Below are 14,309 nucleotides of genomic sequence, written 5' to 3'. Positions count from 1 at the left end.
CATGATTCACTTCCAAACACACTGACAATTGACCAGTCAGCAGCTGGGCAAACTAATACGACCATTTGAAAGGCGGCAATTAAGTTACTCAGTGGAGCCATACTGTTGGGTTATAGAAATTTTAATGTATATTTGTATGTACGCAACTGAAAATAGGTCGAATTACCATATTTTAACAAATACACAGTTTATATGAGGCTCTGGTTTGTGAATACGCTTATGGCTTTTTCTTGTTCACAGATTGGTTAGACCTGTACTAGACTTATAACTAGTCTCTGAAATGACATATCTTACAGAAAAAACAGTTCATAGTGAAAAAATATATATAATGAAAAGGAGTCCTTAGACTTTCTTCATTTTCCTGAAACTGTGGACATCTAGACTTGCCACATTTTCTAGACTTGCGTGGGCTTTCTTGGAAATATTTGTTTCAGGGTCTGTATGACAAACTACAGATGCCTCAAGCAACATGTTTTATCATAATAGTGACAGACACTAGACTCTGGAACATAGTTTCCTTCTACAAAAATCTAATGTAAAAGTCCATGCTAGGTAATGGAGTCCCAGTAATGTATAGAAACAATTTTTTTACAAACAAATATAAACTAACCTGGTGACTACTCTTGTCAGACCTCACATGACCAGCTCTCAAACTACAATGGAAACCGCAAGACACCACGGAGTATAAGCTTATTGAAGCAGTGGATCCAATCGGCTCAGACAGCCAATCAAAATCCTCAATATTATAACAAATGATTCCCACTAACATAAAATGCATGTGATATGCATATTCATTAACCTGGTCTACGACCGCCTCCGTGGTGTAGTGGTTAGAGCGTCCGCCCGGAGAGCGGAAGGTCGCGGGTTCGACCCCCGACCGCGTCATACCAAAAGACGTTAAAATATGGTACTTGTTGGTCCCTGCCTAGCGTTCGGCATTAATGGGTACAACAAGGACTGGTCGGCTCGGAGTCAGTATAATGTGTCTGAGTGGGGTATTCATGCCTCACTGCGGTATGGTATCTCAGTGGGCTAGCACTATAAAACCAGCTTAAGTCTGGGCTAGTACAAGCAGCCGCACTTACACATGCATGCACGTCGTCATATGAGCGAAATATTCTCAAGCACGACGTTAAACCCAATTTCACCTCACCTAACCTGGTCTACACAAACAACTGGCAAAGAGAATACCATGAATAATACTATTTACCACAAAACTGTGTAACATATGCAGCGGCCATAAAAGTTTTGAGTCCCGTGCTGGGATTTGAACCATGGACCTTCTGATTCATTAAGTCGGACGCCTTGTCCACATGACCAAATAGGATAACCCAGTCAGCAAGCTGACAAGGTAAGGATATCATCTGATACAATTGTTTTATCGTAATTCTATTGTTTATCATCTCCTGACAATTAGAACTGAAGGTAAGAATCATGACAACAGTTCTTGTGATCATTTGACAGAATGACAGTGTTACACAATGGAGAGTTAACAGACAATGAAACACACACACAAAATCAACTTCAATTCAATATTACACCCCATTCCGCACGCCCTCCATTCAGCATGACAGTTTCCACAAGTTTTTAGATCCGTTGTTTCTGTCAGCTTCAAACGCCCAGTACTCTATCACCTCCAAGAATCTGAGGAGCATTCATCCATGGACTGTTTCATTTCAATGTGAAGCAAATGGGACAGTAGAATGACGGCGCCACGTTGTTGCCGATAGAGATAGATTTTCAGCACAGTTGGAACTCGGAACTCCGCAGCATAGCTATACAGTACAGCGAACTAAATGGGCTTGCCGCAAAGACATAGCTAATTATCACACATTTATGACAATTACTCTCATACATTAATATTTATCATGTTCAAATAACGACAAATATTTATCATAAATTAGCTTTGTTTTGATGTCATTCCATGGGTGGGATTGGGAATGATCATTCTAATTTGGATCAAACCAACAATGTTAACAGAATAAACAAGAACAGTTACTCCTGACTGACCTATTCAACTATGAGTTAAGCAATGAAGACACAAACATTATAATGATATTGAACATTGATATTCTATGATACTTCAATTTTTGCAAAAAAATCTCTGCACTTGAACACAGCAGACATAATTCAGAATTAATGTGTCATTTTAGAATTTATAGAAGAAAACTAATGAAAATGTGGTTGGCAAAATATGACACAAGTCAGTGTGATGATAGAGTCTTTGATTTTGTTCACTGATGGACGAATCCTATGAAAGCCATGACAATATAGAAGAAGGCGAAAAGCTAAAAATAACACAAATGTTCTAGTTTTACAATACAATATAAATGGCCAGAATCAAGAAGAAATCATTTAAACTGAGGAGCAAAAACATTACATAACTCAGACAAAATTATGTTGTTCATTTAACATTATAAAGTAACAACACATACATTTGCTCAATTAATTAATACAAGATTGAAAACATCAAACACTTGTACAATTAATATATTAAATAAAAGAAATCCAATGTCATTACACCTTATATTTAATAATATACAAACTACTATATATGAGGTAGTAATACTAGTAATATTATCAAAATGATTATTAAATGAAACACAAAACAACTATAGAACTCTCTAACACAAGGGATTTCTAGCCACACACTGACACCCCCAGGAGACAACTACAGGGAGACAATGTTAACTCTTCTGATTCATCTTCCAGCGATACAGATCTAGTAAATGATAGAAATAACAATGAAAATACCAACTCACACTGATTGGCACAACTTAATAATATTATGCAATTAAAACAAACAAGGGTCGGTGGGGTAGCCTAATGGTTAAAGCGTTGGCTTGTCACGACGAAGACCCGGGTTCGAATCCCCACATGGGTACAATCTGTGAAGCTCATTTCTGGTGTCCCCCGCCGTGATGTTGCTGGAATATTGCTAAAAGCGGCGTAAAACCAAACTCAGTCAGTCAGTAAAACAAACAAATTATTAAAAAATGTTAGCACCTTTGTCCACCTAAAAACATTCTGGATACTTGAATGTCAACATACACTCAGTGACTTTAGTAACCTAAATAAGTAAACAGGACACTCAGTGGAACTCTCTACACTCGTTACTATGAATGTGAGGTAACTCCATTATAGGCTCCAGGACAACTTGCTTATTCTCAAGTTTCTCAGTGGAATCGGCCTAGATAAGTCTAGATATAAATAGCAACAGTTAATGCGCTATGGCTCAACTAAGGGAGACAACTTGTGTGAACATTAATCATAATGGCCAAAGCATGACCTCCAAGAGAGATAGTTTTAAAGATAACATGAGAGAGTTACAAGCCACTAGTTTTACATAGAAAACTACCAACATATTTTTAAGAGAGAGAAAATGCTAGAAACTTATAGAGAATTACTATTACACTACATGTATCTCATGTTAGAAATGACAATTTCTATATAATTAATAATTCTATCTAACAAATCTATATCAATGACATCCTCATCACATAACAACTTAAGAAAGTTACACATTTCTTTGTAAAACAGATCTAGAAATAATGTACAGATTCAAAATGACAACTAGAACCATACAATAGCAAGGGAGGGTGTACTTACAAGCTTATAAACTAGATGAAATGGTTTTCTAATTCCGACATCAAAATGACCACTGCCGCTCTTTCTGGCACCAGGGACGGAATGCCAACGTGTCACACACGAGGTTTATTCTAAAAATATCTTTAATGGTACAATAATTTACAAACAAGACCATCAGTTACTTGTTTAAGAAACATAAGGATTGATTTGACAGTGGATAATTTACAGTGAGGATAGAGTTCCTGATTTAGAGATAAGAATTCACGGAGTTAAACGGAAATTGCCGAGGTTCACAACCCTCTTTACAAAAACAAAACATTTCATAGGGGTAAAGGCATGATTAAAATTGAACATACTTGTATTTCGGCCAATTACGGAAACACCCAACAGTTTATGAGCAGAGGGGGTATCACATGACAGTTTATGAGCAGAGGGGGTATCACATGACATGACAGTTTATGAGCAGAGGGGGTATCACATGACATGACGTTATATGTGCCTGTTGCTGATGGCTTCCTCTTTGATTTTACCTCACAACTTAACAGTGTCCGTGGATTCTGAAGCAGTAAAAGATGTTCCTGATGTCATTTTTTAAATGGATGTTAGATCGTATCAATACAAGCCGATTTTTATATCTTGCAAGACAAACTTCCAGTGAAGACGAAGAAGAAGAATCAAGCGAAACTGAGGCACCACTTGACGTCAAAATAATTTTTTAAACAGACCACATAATTTATCAGGAATATTATTTGTCAGCAAAATGTGATACAGTTCCAACCAGCACACCCACCCCTATAAAAAAATTACCAGTCCCTAAAAAACATATTTTATTGAAATCTGATTGCAGTTCCTTTTGCGTCAAATGGGTGACTGCAGGGAGTCTGGGATTTACAAAAAAATAATTATGCTTCAGACGGGGGAACATAGAAATTGTCTGCAACGAAAATCACACTTTTGCAAGGAATTATTTCACTGAAAAAATAAGGATCATAGTTCTCATTGATAAATTATCTTAACTCCATACAAGATCTCAGCTTGGTCAAACAGAGATAATATAAGCGATGCAGATAAGCTATTCCCCGAAAACTGGTGAATTATAAAATACTAGTCAGGGCAATGTATAATTCCCTAGTTTTGGCTTAAGGAAATAGTTATGGTGCTCGGTTCATAACCTTAGAATGACATTTTGTCAGCCAATGAAAACACAGAACAACTTTCTCGGCACACACATAGCAAGTCTGATGCCGACGCGTGTAATTCGACAAAATGGGAAACAGTGAATGTAACAAGTACTTCATAATTTAACATTGTATTCCACAAACTTCCTGGTAGACTGCATTTTCAAGCTAATGTGAAATCTCTTACTGATTTTGATAAGATATATTTCATCACAATCAGATTTGATTCAATCTATGTTAAAACATACCACTGACAGTAAGTTGTATAATGGAATGATGTAGTATAAATTAGGACTGTGTATTGGCAAATAAATTGTATTGCAATATATGGTGATTCATATTGCGATATATTGGGACCTTAAGTGTTTGACAGTGAGTGACACTAATTGTGCATGTCGATCCTATTTTGTACATCAGAAGTCCCTAAAAATATATGTTATGGTTCTGATAACAGCAAGTTCAAAGTAGGTTGCATAGTCATGGATATATTTTCTTTTTTATACAATTTATAGTATTACAGTATGTCGTTTTGTCACTGAATAACGAAGGAAAACATTTGTTGTGAATGAAAATATGTGTAGATTTAAACCATAAAAATAAGCGCAAAACCTTCATATACATATATGTTCTTAACCTAATATACCGGTTCTCAGAAAAAATATTGCAATACATATTGTTTGAAAAGCGTATTGCGGTATACCGGTAATACCTTGCAGTCCTGGTATAAATGAATCTCATGGGTAACTGCTTCCTTCTTCAGCCCAGCCTTTGTATTTTCATACCCCATGTGAGCAAGGAGAAATGGGTCTCTTTTATATGCATCCAACTCGAAATGATTTCTCCTGCCTAAATCTCTTTTTTTTACTTGGAATTGAAGAAATGGTGGCTCTTTCTATTGATTGATGTGGCTGTGCATCCCAAGGCAACACAATATACCATCGTGCCATTTCCCAAAACGACAGACAAAAATGATTTGAATTACTTTAGTGCTTAGTCTTAGGCAATATGGCTGACTTTAGTCACATATGACGTCACGAGCGAAAAGGTCATGTGAGTACCAGCGAAATATGCATAATGGCTGAAGTTCAGATAACAGAAACTGTTTTCGTGATTAAAATATAAGTATAAATACTTTTGCATTATAAACTGTGGTACATGTTTCTTATGACTTTATCTTTCACCCAGCAAGTTATTGAAAATTTCTAGTATTCTCCTTTAAACAAAATATGTCCTTTTAAGTAATTAAATTGACTGGTCAATCACTTGATTGTCTGATTTGTTTACAAGCTACTCTCACATGACAGGAGTCCTCATCTGCAGTATCTTGATAATAATATACTACCCATCAAAAGTTTAGACTCACTTAAAGCACTCACTATATGTTATGTATACTCATGCAAATAATGGTTGTCACCCCCTTCAAATTTATTTATTGGAGAGGGGGCTGTGGGTGTGGGTTGGGGTGGGGAGGGGTGACAACCATTATTGGCATGAGTATATATACATATATGGTTACATCGAATATGAGTTTCTCCACTAACTTGGGGGAACCATCTGCAAACCTTATGCAGATGAATTGCACGAGGATCATGCATTAATTTTCTGAAAAGCATATGCAAATATCACGCATGTGAACAGCTGCGTTTTGTTTAGAATTCGCCAATTTTCACCGAGTTTCATGATTGATTGAACTCATGACAATAATTTTTTCAATGTTACGAATTTGTTTCACAATACATCAGTTCATGTGTAAATAGTACCTTTAAACAGTATGGAATATTTAGCAACATCTAGTTTAGAATAGTTGACTGAAGTAAGTGGCTACATTTACACTAGTTAGTCTAAACTTTTGATGGGTAGTATATAATAATAAGGGTATTTGTATTACGCTGACTTTCACCTCACAAGGGCAATGCTTAAAGGTCACATGCAACACAAAAATCAAACATAATTAAAACATAATTATCACTTATTTATGACATATAATATACATTGCTGGTTATGAAAAATCATAAAAACAAAATTATAAGCGTACAATCGCAAATCAAAAGTGCAATATTGTGTACTTCGGTTTACTTCCCAAGAAACGAAGCAGCCGGGATACCGAACCCAGTCAGAGCAGGTGGGTGTGCACTCAAGTGTAACGGCTGGTTCATTTGCAGATGCCCTCACGGCTCATTGTGTGTGTATATATAGAGATGTTGGGTTTTGTAAATAGTATGCTCATTTTTTGTGTATAACATTTTGCAATCAACAGACATCATAACATGTCATGTGTACAAGTATCACACCTGCCTGTCTGTGTAATTACATAATGTGACAGAGACCGAACTCGGGCCATAAATCAATGCGTTTTGTTTATGGTGTATAGCCTGATAGGTGTTAAGTGCAAATTGCATGTGGTCAGTGATTGAAATTGTGTATAGAATATTGTCATTAGCAGACGGGCAGGCAGACAGATAGGTGCCAATAAAACAGACATTGAGTTTTGTCTGTGCCAACGACATATCTATATCACAGTTAGAAAATCTGTCGACGCTAAACAATGACATTGCTTTTAAGTATCAAACTGAGAAAGTGACTCGGTAAGAAGAATGTGTGGTGAAACAAATAAATGAAATTATATAAACAGTTAAATCGGTAATCTACTGTAATAACATATAAAAAGCTCGCGCCTGTGAAATGTCAACAAAACATTAGCAAAATAGCTCACACCAAAGCCTTCACCGAATATTCACCGGACAACCCGCTTCCAAGCTCCGCGAACCTATTTCACTGCGCATGTGCTATGAGCGCAGCCCAGCTGTTGAAACCACTTCAATTCCCCCAAGCGCTGGGGGAAAGTTAGTGAATCGTTTGAACTACGATTTCGCGCGGTTTTTTTCATCGCGTTATTTTTCAACTTTATAAGTTGAATTTGCATTTTTGATGATTTGTTTCGGTAAGTCCATACGGAAAGGTATCAGAATTACATTGCATGTGACCTTTAAAGCGCTGACAAGTCACACTTCCTTTAATTACCCTGGATAACCCAAGCTGCCTGTGAGGTGCTAGAAGGTTGAGGTCACATGACTTATCCCACTGGATACCTATGTTTTGCCTTGTGAACAGAGGCAATTTTGAACAAATTCACTTGCCTACTGTGAGACCACATGTATCACATGTGCTTCACTGTGGGGCAGGACTAAGTCCTAGAAACATTCAGGAGTCAAGCTGCCAAACACGGTCACCCATCGAAGGACTCTCCTCAACAAACAAAGACTTCAGCAAATTGTTTGAGTGTTTAGACTGCTGCCCGCAGAGTCAAACATGGTTACTATCGGTGGTCTATTCATATACTTTTTACTGCTATTTTGTCTTTCACACCAAAAGTAATCTGTTCTATGGGATAATCAAGACTAATAGTGAGTGAGTGAGTAAACAGGAGTGTGTGATATAAAGTTACTGGTTTAATATTATAATGTCCCTTTATGCCATGTTGCATAGTAAGCTTGGAAGGATGAGTGAGTGACTATGGTTTTACGCCACTTTTAGCAATATTCCAGCAATATCACAGTGGGGGACACCAGAAATGGGCTTCACACATTGTACCCATATGGGGAATCACAACCCGGGCCTTTGGCGTGATGAGCGAACACTGATTGAAACATATTTTATTCAATTAAGAAACGGATTGGGCACAAGTTATCCAACTTAAATAAGCCCTCTCCACATAGTTACAAGTGTATATTACAACAAGAGGCAGACAAAGGGTATAGATATGTACAGACAGAGTTATTTAAATCGTTTAGTGTTATGGATGTAGATATGTACACTTTTAAAAACATTTTGATTTTCGCTAAGCGAGAGACCTGCATTGCCATTTAAGATGAGATTAATATCAATACATGCTCTATTATTCACTATATTTTCTAAAGAGGTTAACATTTGTTCTCTTTGAATTATATATAATGGACATTCAAGAAAATAATGAAAAGCATTTTTCACAATTATGGCCACACTGACAAAGTGCATCATTTCTAACATTAATTCTGAATAAATCATAATTAAGTGTACTTGTCATATATCTTAATCTTGTATGCAAAACATTTAGTTTCCTTTTCCCATATGAGAAATATACGGGTGCACATTTTTGTTTCACTTGAACTGCAGTTTTAAAAGACACCACAGATTTACAGTTTCTGATAGCTAAGGTGATGTTATTCCACAGTTTAATTGTTGATGGAAAAAAGGAAAAAAGCGAACACTTATACCTACTAGGCTACCCCACCACCCCCAAGACTAATAATTCTTTGGTATTGACATTTTATATTACGATGGCAGAATCTGTTAATAATCTGTACATTTGATGCCACTAAATTGGATTTGTTTAATAAATATTAAACTAAGTGCTGTCAAATGTACCGGCATCCCAGTCCAAAAATTATTTTTTATCTCTATACATTTCCTATTCAAAACCAAATTAAACAGACACTTTCGTGTTAACGAAGACTATATGAAAGCGCAATATGGTTGGAGATGTTTGAACAATTTAGGAAATGTTTATAATAACTGAGGTATACAGAAACTGGGATCTACAAACATACTACACCACACCAAAACACTGTTGTAAAGTTCAAAAGTTTGACAAAACTTAAATATTCACTATCCCTACAAATTAAACAAGACAATGACTAGAAGGCTCGGTATTTAAATGCCCATCAGTAATGATAGATTAACTAGTCACATATACAGGGATTTACATGGAGTCCTGTACTTGAGGGTCCCTGGGACTCATACTCTTAATTTTCACGGGTCCTGGACAACAAAATGGGGGTCCTAGACACTTAAATATTATTATTAATACTGCTATTGTATTGTGTATCATGATCATCACATTGTTACAGTAATTAAATTGCAAATATTACCATAACCCAGCTAGTAGCAAACTCAGTGATAACTTATTGTCATTTGATTGGAACTTTTACAAAAAGGATTTAGACTTTTTCTGAGTCCCTGTGGACGAACTAATATATTTTGTTGCATCCATTGTCAATTTTTATGTGTATAGGATGCAGGACTTCGCATCCTGTAAATCCCTGCATATACAAAACTAGAAGCTCTTTAACTTTTGAGTACTACACAGGACTCATGTTCATCAAGGACATGCATTACTTACTTCAAACTATCCAAGCCAGTGTCCGTAAACATTACAACAACCATGAAGTACTTCCTCAACAATCCAACCCGGCCTCGGCAAAACTTGCAGCAATAATGCAGGAATGTTAAGTACAAGGACTAATCACCGACACTGTCCACGCAGCCACAACCAACATGGCGACAGAACTGACATTCAGCAAGGCTGTTGGTGACATTTTCACCAAGTCTTCATATCCCTGTAATTGCTCATTTACCATGTGTGTCGTATACAGTGGTGCAACATTACCAGCAAATCTACACAAGTTAATCAAGCGTCCATTTATAACAATAATAATAATAAAAATTTATATAGTGCTAAATCCAACCACTTAGTGGGTGCTCGAAGCATTTAGTTCTGCATCAGACAAATGAGATATATCAAATTAAATCGAACTTCAACTGATTCACAAAACATTTTGCATGCTCCCCTCCTGGTTTTATTAATAAAGTCACAAGGTAATGTTAAAATTTGTTAGTTATTTATTTACCTTGTTTTCATAGTGAACAAATGATTTTGCATACAGAGGAATAATATAACTTATTTTTTTCAATTTATTGGTGAGAGGAATCAACCTGAAGAGTTCAAATCTAAACGGAAGACATACCTTTTTAAGACTGACTGAGTTTGGTTTTACGCTGCTTTTAGCAATAATCCAGCAACATAATGGCGGGGGACACCAGAAATGGGCTTCACACATTGTGCCCAATGTGGGGATTCGAACCCGGGTCTTCGGCGTGACGAGCCAACGCTTTAACCATTAGGCTACCCCACCGCCCCTTACCTTTTAAAGAAAACATACAGTGTCTAGCTTTTCATTCTTGAGAGCGTTACTGAGCAGTACTTTTGGACTTTAAACGGCGCTATGTAAATGTTTTTACGATGATGATGATGATGATGATGATGATGATGATGATGATGATGATGATGATGATAAAATAATTTTCAACATATTGCCTCAATACAACACCACACAAAATGACTGTATTACCCAAATTTACTAATGTCAGGAAATACTCGTTTCATCCGGCGGCCATATGAACAACGTTTGAAATCTACGTATCATCTGGCTGTCAGATTTACACACGTTTAAAGGGGTGTTAAAAGTAACGAACACTCAACTCTGTATTTACATGTATTTCACAGGTGTGTAAATCTGGCCATTGTTTTCATGTGTTTCCTAACATGTGTAACATATGTAAATGCTGTGATTGTAGGACATGCATTTCAATACCCTTGAAATCTCGTATGATATCGTTTATACTTTTTGTAATAGAAATTACATAACAGTTTAAATTACTGACCTGAGGTACACTTCTTATATATGCTATACAAGGAGACACTGCTAATTACAATAAAACACAGACAGATGTGTTCACACAGACATGAACCGGTAGGTCCCTAATTTTAGTGCTCACTTGTATGAGTTATCCGACTGATCATAACTGAACAAATTTCATTATCTATACTTTCATAAAAGATGATTACAATGTATTAATGATTCCCGGTGTAAATTACTGTTGTAAATGTGTAAACATGCACATACTTGGTGTGACCTCTTTTTGATTCGGAATGCAGGTATTATCCCATACGGACGTTTTCTCAAATTTCAGTTACCTGACGGAATATACTATAGACCTATTTTGTTTCCATCTCTTGGGTAGACTATAGGAAATTGTAGTGATTGCAATTAGCTCTTAACTAAGCAGTTTCGATAATTGTTGAAAGCTTACTAACTGACAGCATTATGTTGCTCATGTTTTTTCTCTTTTGCTTTTTGCTGTCTAATTTGTTATACATTATATAATTATGTTAATCATTTTGGTATCTTAATATCATGGAATATAATGTGTACTTATTAATCTATCAAAGTACCGAAACATATTATCTGTATGCTGTACTGTTATTTGGTGAAACTGTTAAAAAGTACCTTCGTACAGAATTTCCAGGAAATTGAAACTGAAAATTACTAGATATATGGAAAACTAAATTGGATAAAGATCGCAAACAATCACTATTTATATTCCTCTTTTAAAATTAACAGTGTGCAGATCATGTCACTAACATAAAAACTGAAGGATATATGGTGACAAAACTGGGTTCAATCTTGAATGTATAATAAATGTACCAATGTATATTCTTTAACAGTATCAAAGAATGATGGAATACTCTCGTGGTTAAAGCGTTCGCCTGTCAGGTCAAAAACCGGTGTTTGATTCCCGACATAGGCACATTAAGACTGAAAATATATTATTTTGATAAAAGGCAAAGATCTTCAATTGAAAAAAAGAGACGAAGGAATTTGGAAGATTCACAGACTAACAACATCTATATTGGGGCTACATGTGCAGGAAGCATCTTCAATTATAAAATCACATTCCACAAACATCAGATAAAGGTTTAAATGACAAGCATATTTATTGGTATCTTGCCAAGCTCTGTCCTCTCTCAATGATAGTCTGACAGTCTGTCGTATATAAGCAGAGTGCTGTGGTCACTACCTCTGGTGGCCAAATTCAGCCATCCCATTTCTTTACAGTATTTTCTTACAGACATATATATGGAAAATTAACTTTTACGGGTATGGAAAGAGTGGGGGGAAACACGTGCAAAGTATTAGTCAGCTGAGATTATCCTTCAAAAACATCATATGTACAACCAGAGACCATATAATATTATATGGTCTCTGGTGCAACCAAAGCATTACGAAAAGGCCATATTTCCAGACAGCATAACATCACCTTTGGTCGGAGTTCCAAATAATTTGACACCGAAAGCCTGTCAGTTAACGCAAAGGAAATAACCCTAGTGTTTTAAAATGATGCCTTAATCACAATGAAGTGTAGGTCGCCATGCATTTTTTACTCTGTCTCACAGTCCCTGAACCACATTATTAATTCCCCTACTGCCAAGCCCTCTCTGCAATGCTAACGCCTTAAATGAAGCAAGTCTAGATCTCCTCAGGTCCAGGGTCTGTTAACATCTGCAAGAAACCTAACTCACTTTGGGGGTCGGGTTACAAGGTAAACATATCTAACTGCCATGGCTAGCTGGACTGAATCTCGGACTGAATCTGTCTCCCTGGGACTCCTTTTCAGTTGAAATGGGTTTGTTTGTTACTATCAAAATTATATATATTCAGACACTAAGCGTTAGTCTATGTATTTTCCAATATGATGGAAATACTAATACATGTATTTACCAAATAAAATTCTAAAGGAGCCTTTCTTCAAGCAGTGACTTAACGCCATACATAGCTAGACTTGCTTAGGTGATAGACTTCATATAAGGCATCATAGATATTTCACAAACATGGTGCAGGACCCTTAGCCCCATTAGCGTATTGCCTCACCACTTGCGAATTAAGCGTTGGCAGATGTAAATGTTACTGAAGATGTTGGTCCACCCCCACCAGTTATGGGTGTTTGGTATGTTTACTCTGTAACCCGAACCCTGCAGTGAGTTTTCCTAGAGACGGAAGTGGAAAAAATATCGTTCTGTGACTGTGATACAGACTGGGACAAGATATGGAAAACCAAAAATTTGGACAACAAACCATTGTTTGGGTCTTTTAATTGTAAATATGATTCAAATAGCTTAACCTAGATTTCGATATCTTCCGAATGTACATTTGGTGGAAAATATACATTTATCCCGAGACAAGGACGAATTAAAGAAATGTAATAGCACTAGTATCCATTTTGTCTTTTGTCTTCTACCCATCAGAACTAGATTAACAACTAGTCTCTGATATGAACATATTTTACAGAAAAAAAGTTCATAGTCAAAAAAGATATATAATATAATGAAAAGGAGCCCTGAGACTTTCTCCTGAAGCTGTGGAAATCTAGACTTGCCACATTTTGTAGACTTGCATGGGCTTGGATATATTTGCTTCAGGGTCTGTATGACAGATGACGTCCCAACATACGCTCAGTCACATGTGTCTCCAGGTCAAGGAGAATCAGTGGTTAAAGGCCTGTATTGCAATTCTAGTGCGTTTGCCAGGCGCATAGCAAGCCATTTTTTTCGTGTAAGCCCTATCGGCTGCAAAGCCTTATATTTAGGTGGTATTGAGGGCTTGCAATGTGTGTCCTGTCTGACCATGAATTACTTAGGAAAACACTGAGATAGTGTATTCATGTCGGAATGATATTTTCAGCCCCAGTCAGATCTGAACTTGAACATGCGAGGTCTGCGTCTGTGTCAGACTAAAGGCCTACAAGATGTTTAGCAACACTGGGGTGTAATAGCCATAGATCTTCTCCAAACAAAGGAATATATATCTTCTGAGAAGGACTTCTCCAACAGGGAAATTTACAGCAATGCGACATCACAATTACTTACGTGATATTTACTCACAATCT

The 14,309-nt window shown here is 36.6% G+C and overlaps 1 protein-coding gene across 1 annotated transcript in view; it reads right to left on the bottom strand.

Moving 5' to 3' along the window:
* Positions 1-14,309, bottom strand: part of LOC124283047 (putative transporter SVOPL) — a 59,014-nt gene that overhangs the window by 17,014 nt on the left and 27,691 nt on the right.

Source organism: Haliotis rubra, unplaced genomic scaffold, assembly GCF_003918875.1.
Source record: "Haliotis rubra isolate DU_JTF1 unplaced genomic scaffold, ASM391887v1 Scf309, whole genome shotgun sequence".
NCBI lineage: Eukaryota > Metazoa > Mollusca > Gastropoda > Lepetellida > Haliotidae > Haliotis > Haliotis rubra.
This window is presented reverse-complemented; position numbering and strand designations above follow the sequence as displayed.